A 6,993-nucleotide genomic window follows, 5' to 3' on the forward strand; every position below is an offset into this window, starting at 1 on the left:
CAGATCAGTTAAAAGAAAAAGAATGGAAGGAGATATACTGTACATATACAATCAAAATAAAACAGGACTGACTTTATTAAAATCAGACAAGAGTTTAGAACAAGGAATGTTACTAGCAATAAAGAAGGAAACTTCCGAAATGATAACTGGATCAATTCAGAAAACACAAAAATTCTAAATAACTTTGCACCTAATAAAGAAACTTAAAAGAAGAAATTAGACAAACATAACTTTAGCTGGAGACTTCAGCTGTCTTCTGTCAATCAATATTTGACAAATTACCTAGACAAAAAATAAGTTCTTGATAGGAAAGACTTGAACAACACAAGCAATTTTACTTAATAGACATTTATATCAATAGTACACTTTCCTCAGCAATAGCAGAAAACAGATTTTTTCAAATGCACATAGAAATTCTCTAATAAAGTACATATTCTGAGCCATAAGATGATTCTCAAGAAATTTAAAATACTTAAAATTATATATAGTATGTTCTTTGACCACATCAGAATCATATTAGATACCAATAGCATCCAGTAGTCATGTACGGATGGGAGAGTTGGCTCATAAAGAAGGCTGAGCACTGAAGAATTGATGCTTTTGAACTGTGGTGTTGGAGAGGACACTTGAGAGTCCCATGGACTGCAAGGAGATCCAACCAGTCAATCCTAAAGGAAATCAATCCTGAATATAGACTGGAAGGACTGATGTTGAAGCTGAAGCCCCAATACTTTGGCCAGCTGATGCCAAGAGCCAGTTCATTGGAAAAGACCCTGATGCTGGGAAAGACTGAAGGCAGGAGGAGAAGGGAGGTGGCAGAGGATGAGATGGTTAGATGGCATCACTGACTCAATGGACATGAGTTTGAGCAAGCTCCAGGAGATGGTGAAGGACAGGGAAGCCTGGTGTGCTGCAGCCCAGGGGGTCACAAAGAGTTGAACACGATGAACTGAAAAACAACAATAAACAGAAAGATATACAAAATTACCCAAATATTCAAAATTAAATGATTCACTTCTAAATGATGTATTTGTCAATTTTTAAATATTTTAAAACAAATGATTAAGAAACATAAAAGTATATCATGATTTGAGTTAACATTTAAAATGTTAACTACTTATATTAGAAAAGAAAAAAAATCTAAAATTAATTATCTGAAGTTCCACCTTAATGAACTGTAAAACTTTAAACCCAGGAAAGGTAGAAAAAGATTAAGAAAAATGAAAAGAAATACTAATGAAGTAAAAAATGAATTTAAAAAAAAAGGTGAGCTTTAAAAAGATCATTAAAATTTATACACATCTAGCCAGACTGCGGAGAAGGCAATGGCAACCCACTCCAGTACTCTTGCCTGGAGAATCCCATGGGCGGAGGAGCCTGGTGGGCTGCAGTCCATGGGGTTGCAAAGAGTCAGACACGACTAAGCGACTTCACTTTCACTTTTCACTTTCATGCACTGGAGAAGGAAATGGCAACCCACTCCATTATTCTTGCCTGGAGAATCCCAGGGACGGGGGATCCTGGTGGGCTGCCGTCTCTGGGGTCGCACAGAGTCGGACACGACTGAAGCGACTTAGCAGCAGCAGCAGCCAGACTGATGAAGGAAAAATGTGAGGAAACACAAATTAGCAAGATTAAAAGAGGGGGCATCCCTCTAGGTCTTACAATGTTGAAAGGCTATTAAGGGAATATTATAAACAATTTCATGAAAAAAAATTTACAAATTATATAACATGAGCAAATTTCTTGAAAGACATAGACTATCAATATTTTTTCAAAATTAAATGGATAATTTAAATGGCTCTATGTCTCTTACAAAAATTGAATTCATTGCTTAAGATCTTCCTAGGAAAACCTCCAGGCCCAGATAACTTTAATGATGAATTGTATTAAACATATAAAAAGATATAACCCTACTTCTTCACAAAGTCTTTCAGAAAAATAGAGAACAACAGAATTCCCAACTTATTTTGTAAGACCAACATTTCTCTGATAATAAAAGTAGATCTAGACTGTTGAAGAAAATAGGACTACAGTAAATATCCCTTGTGAATATGGATGCTTTATATTAATTAAAAAAAAAACAAACAAATTAAATCCAATAACACAGAAAAAAGACTAATGCACTTTGAGCAAGTGGGGTTTATCACAGGTATGCAAAGTTGGTTTACCATGTATAAATAAATTATAGTTCAACACATTGAGATAGAAATATCAGATAGTCATCTCAATACATACAGAAAAGGCACTTCACAAAATTCAACACTTATTTGTGAAAAAGTTTTCAACAAACAAGGAATAGAAGATAATTTTCTCAACTTGATGAAGAATATATCTTTTAATAAAAACACTTGAGTGACAGACTACATATTTTCTTGATAAGGTTAGAAAAAGGTTAGGATGTATGCTTGTTCTAGTGTTACTCAGCATTCTACTGGAGTTGGTAGCTAGGGCCACAACGCAAGAAAAAGCAAGGACATGCACATTTATTATAAAGACAGAAAAGGTGATTGTCTGTGTACAAAATCCTAAGAACTAAAAAGTAAGGTTAGCAAAATACTGGGACACAAGATCAGTATACAAAAATCAATATTACTATGTATTAGCAATCAGTACTTGGAAATTGCAATTAAAAAATAATATTTATAATAGTGCCAAAAATGTTAGGGTATTTTTAACAAAATATATGCAAAATTTGTACACTGAAAACTCTAAAACATTGCTGAGAAAAAATTAAAGTAAATCTAAAGAAATGAAACAATATAACATATTCACTGAAGAAGAGTCAATTTCATTAAGATGTAATAAAATCTCAAATAGATTTATGAATTTAATGCAATCACAATAAAATCACAATTATAATAAAATCACAGTAAAGCCCTGTGATTTCTCCAGGGCTTTCTGGAAAAATTTAAAAGATGAATGTAAAACCTATACAGAAATGCAAAGAAACTGGAATAGACAAAATCATTTTGAAAAGCAAGAAAAAAAATTGGAAGAATTACACTATCCAGTTTAAAGGCATCTAATGAAGTCACATTAATTAATACAGTGTGGTATTGATTTAATCATGTATATATAGCTCAATGAAACAGAACAAAGTATCCAGAGATAGAGCTAAACATATAGAGTCAATGGATTTCTATAAATCACTCCAGAGCTAAACATATAGAGTCAATGGATTTCTATAAATTACTCCAGGGTAACTGACTGGTGGAAAAGTTTGTCTTTTTGATAAATGATACTGATAAATTGGATATTTGTGTGAAAACAATGAACATTAACCTTTATTTCATATCATATATAAAAATTAACAGAAGAAGAGATATCAATGGCCAATAAGCACATAAATAATTCTCAACATCTTTAATTGTGTGCACACATGCTCAGTTGCTTCCGTCGTGTCTGACTCCTTGCAACCCTATGGACTCTAGCCCATCAGACTCCTCTGTCCATGGGATTCTCCAGGCAAGAAATAATGGAGTAGGTTGCCAGGCCCTCCTCCAGGGGATCTTCCTGTCCCAGGGATTGAACCCACATCTCTTGCATCTCCTGCATTGAGAGTCTGGTTCTTTACCACTAGTGCTACCTAGGAAGCCCCTTTAGTTGTTGTTGCTGCTGCTGCTGCTAAGTTGCTTCAGTTGTGTCTGACTCTGTGCGACCCCATAGATGGCAGCCCACCAAGCTCCTCCATCCTTGGTATTCTCCAGGCAAGAACATTGAAGTGGGTTGCCATTTCCTTCTCTAATGCATGAAAGTGAAAAGTGAAAGTGAAGTCGCTCAGTTGTGCCCGACTCTTAGCAACCCCATGGACTGCAGCCTACCAGGCTCCTCCATCCATGGGATTTTCCAGGCAAGAGTACTGGAGTGGGTTGCCATTGCCTTCTCCCCTTTAGTTGTTAGGTAAATTCAAATTGGGCTTCCCTGGTCAGTAGTAAAAAATTAGCCTGCCAATGCAAGAGATGTGGGTTCAGTCCCTGGGTCAGAAAGATCCCCTGGAGAAGGAAATGGCCACCCACACCAGTATTCTTGCCTGGGAAATCCCATAGACAAAGGAGCCTGGTGGGCTGCAGTCCATGGGGTCACAAAAGGTTAGGACATAACTTAGTGACTAAACAGAAACAACAAATTCAAATTAAAACGTTAATGATATAGCCCTGTACACTTACCAGAATGGCCAAAACGTTGGGGAAAAAATTCTAACAGATATATTTCTGATGAGAATGTAAGTGGCCTGCATCACATTGGAGGTTGCTTTGGCAGTTTTTTAATCCAGTCAAACACATATTTACCCAGTATTTTCACCCAGCAATCCCACTCTTAAGTATTTACTAAAGAGAATGAAACACACCTCCACACAGTACTTTTTACAGAAATGTTGATGGTAGCTTTAAACATAATGGTCCTAAACTGGAAACAACCTGAATGTCCATCCACTTGTGAATAAATAAACCATTGTATAACCATGTAATGTACTATTACTTACTAATGAAAATAACCTTGTACTGCTGCATGCAACAATATTGATGAATCTCAAACTATGATGTCAAGTGAAAGAAAGCAGACACAAAAGATCAGATGCTCTCTGATTCCATTTATGTGAAACTCTAGAAATGGCAAAGCTACAGCAATAAAAGGCAGATCAATTGTTGCCTGGTGCCATGAATGAATAAAAGAGATTGGCTGCAAAAAGGCACAAAGGGATTTAACAGGGGTGATGAAAATGTTTTGTCTCAATTGTGCCATGATTACATGAGTGTATCAAGAGTTATCCTTTCCACCATATTCCACATGAGATGTTGTTAAGTCAGTCTGGCAAATAATTTAAAACTGCATTCACTAAAAATTTTCTCAAAGATTACAAGAAATATAAATTACAAAGAGATAATCAGACCAGAGTATGATGTTTTATTGAGGAATAAAAGATATGCTTAAGATTGAACAAACATTCATATTCCTTCACTGGGAGACAGTTTATCAAAATTTACAGTGATTAACTCAGTTATGAGATTATTTTTGGCTTTCATTTTCTTTTTAAGATTTACTTATTTTCCAGGCATTCTATAATGAATGTCTTTACTTAGCTATTGGAAAATGTCATTTTGAAGTGAAAGGACATAGACTAGGTGATATTGATTTTAACAATTAATATTTAATAATTTTAGGTGGTATTCTAGAATGAAGAAAAAATCCTAAATTTATATAAAAACTGTAGGGTGGAAGGAAATGTTTTAATAATTTCCTTTTATTCTACAAGTTTATTTTTCTGTTAGGCTAAAACAGAAAAATAAGGCAGCCTTTAAAGCAAGGCTAAGAATAAGGATATAAAATGAAAGAAAATCACTGGCAGTTAATTTTACAGGATTATTGAAGCTGGCTAGGTATTTTCAGCTTCTCTCTGCTGAAATTATAAAAATAAATCATGTTTTATCAACTGTGCTTCTAGGAGAAACATGTCTCTTGAGAAATGAAAAAAAATAAAGCTGCAAAAATACTGCATAGCAATTTTTGAAACATTTTATCTTCTCATACCAGCCTGAAAATGCTTTCTGCTTTGAAAATATTAGCATTTTGTTATAAAGCCCCCTAGTGCATATATTCAAATGATGTTGGTCATTTATGAAATAAATTGTCATTTTTTAATGTGCACTGGAGAGAAAGGAGAAAATGCAGGCGGTTCATCATTTTAATGATTATTTACACAAATGATTAGGAGATTGTTCTTACTTTGATATTGCTGGGATTTGTAGCAGTTCCTGAAGGAGGGATTCCTTCTCTCCCATTTGTCCCATTCCGACTCTAATTGCAGGTTTCTAGTGTTTTCCATATTCGTACACAGCAGGGAGGAGAATAATTGGAGAATACAGGGATAAGGTGATAATACGGAAATCACTTCTAACAATGGTCCTTTGCTGCTGCAGTGAGCACACTGATTCCAAAAACAATAGCTATATTTGTCATCAGGATTGTATTTCTCTTAACAACCAGTCTGTTTTGTCTGACTTATATTTTTCAAATTAGCACAATGTTAAACTGGCATTCATAGACTACGTGACTATTCTGCTTCTTCATCTTTTTTCTTCTAAAATAATGTAGAACTACCACTGCCCCCTCTCTTTTTAGCATAGCACGTTTTATTTCTGTAGTTTAAGCAAAATCACTCTTGGAAAATGCTGCTGCTAAGGTTATGGATTTAATTTTAAGCCTAAATCAAAGGAAAATGTCAGAACCCTTTTCTTAAAACTTCAACAAACATGAATGCTAACTTTCTTTATTAGTGAGGCAGCTTTCTTATTTTTACTGTAGTGATGCATTAAACCTTGTGATTATGTATTTCTGGACATCAGAGAAGCACTGGAACATCTGCCATCAGCTTCCAAAATTTGTGACAGTTACTTTTTATCATCTAACAAACCAGTCCCCAAAATCACTGGCCTAAAAGAACAACAAATCATTTGTTTGCTCAAACTTCTGCAAACAGGCTGGGCTCAGCCAGGCAGCCTGTTTCTGCTTCATGTGGTATCAGCTGGGCAAACTCATGTGTTTGCAGTCCACTGGTGTTGTGACCGGGTCCATCCAAGATGGACTAACACATGTTTGGCATTTCATCTGATAGTGGAACAAATGGGTGCCAGTTTGGCCGCTGTTTCTTCAAATTGGTCTTTTAGCTTCCAGACTCTCTCTTTACATGGTTTGCAGTCCATGAGGAAGTTGGCCTGGCCTTTCTAGAATAGCATCTCATGACACCAAGAGAGCAAAAGATTTGAGGCTTCTTCAGGCTAAGGCTGAGTTATGCAGCATCGCTTTTGCCATATTCTGGCTGTCCAAGAAATTAACATTTGAAGATAGTTACACCGAGAGTATGAGATCAAAGAGGAGTGACTCAATTGGAGTCATTTTGTAACAATAAACTCCAGTTATCCTGAGGAATGTTTCTATCATTTCATTACAGTGGATGGAAATAATGTTTTACATATTTTCTCTTTCAGTGAC

Source organism: Bos taurus, chromosome 5 (assembly GCF_002263795.3).
Source record: "Bos taurus isolate L1 Dominette 01449 registration number 42190680 breed Hereford chromosome 5, ARS-UCD2.0, whole genome shotgun sequence".
Taxonomy (NCBI): domain Eukaryota; kingdom Metazoa; phylum Chordata; class Mammalia; order Artiodactyla; family Bovidae; genus Bos; species Bos taurus.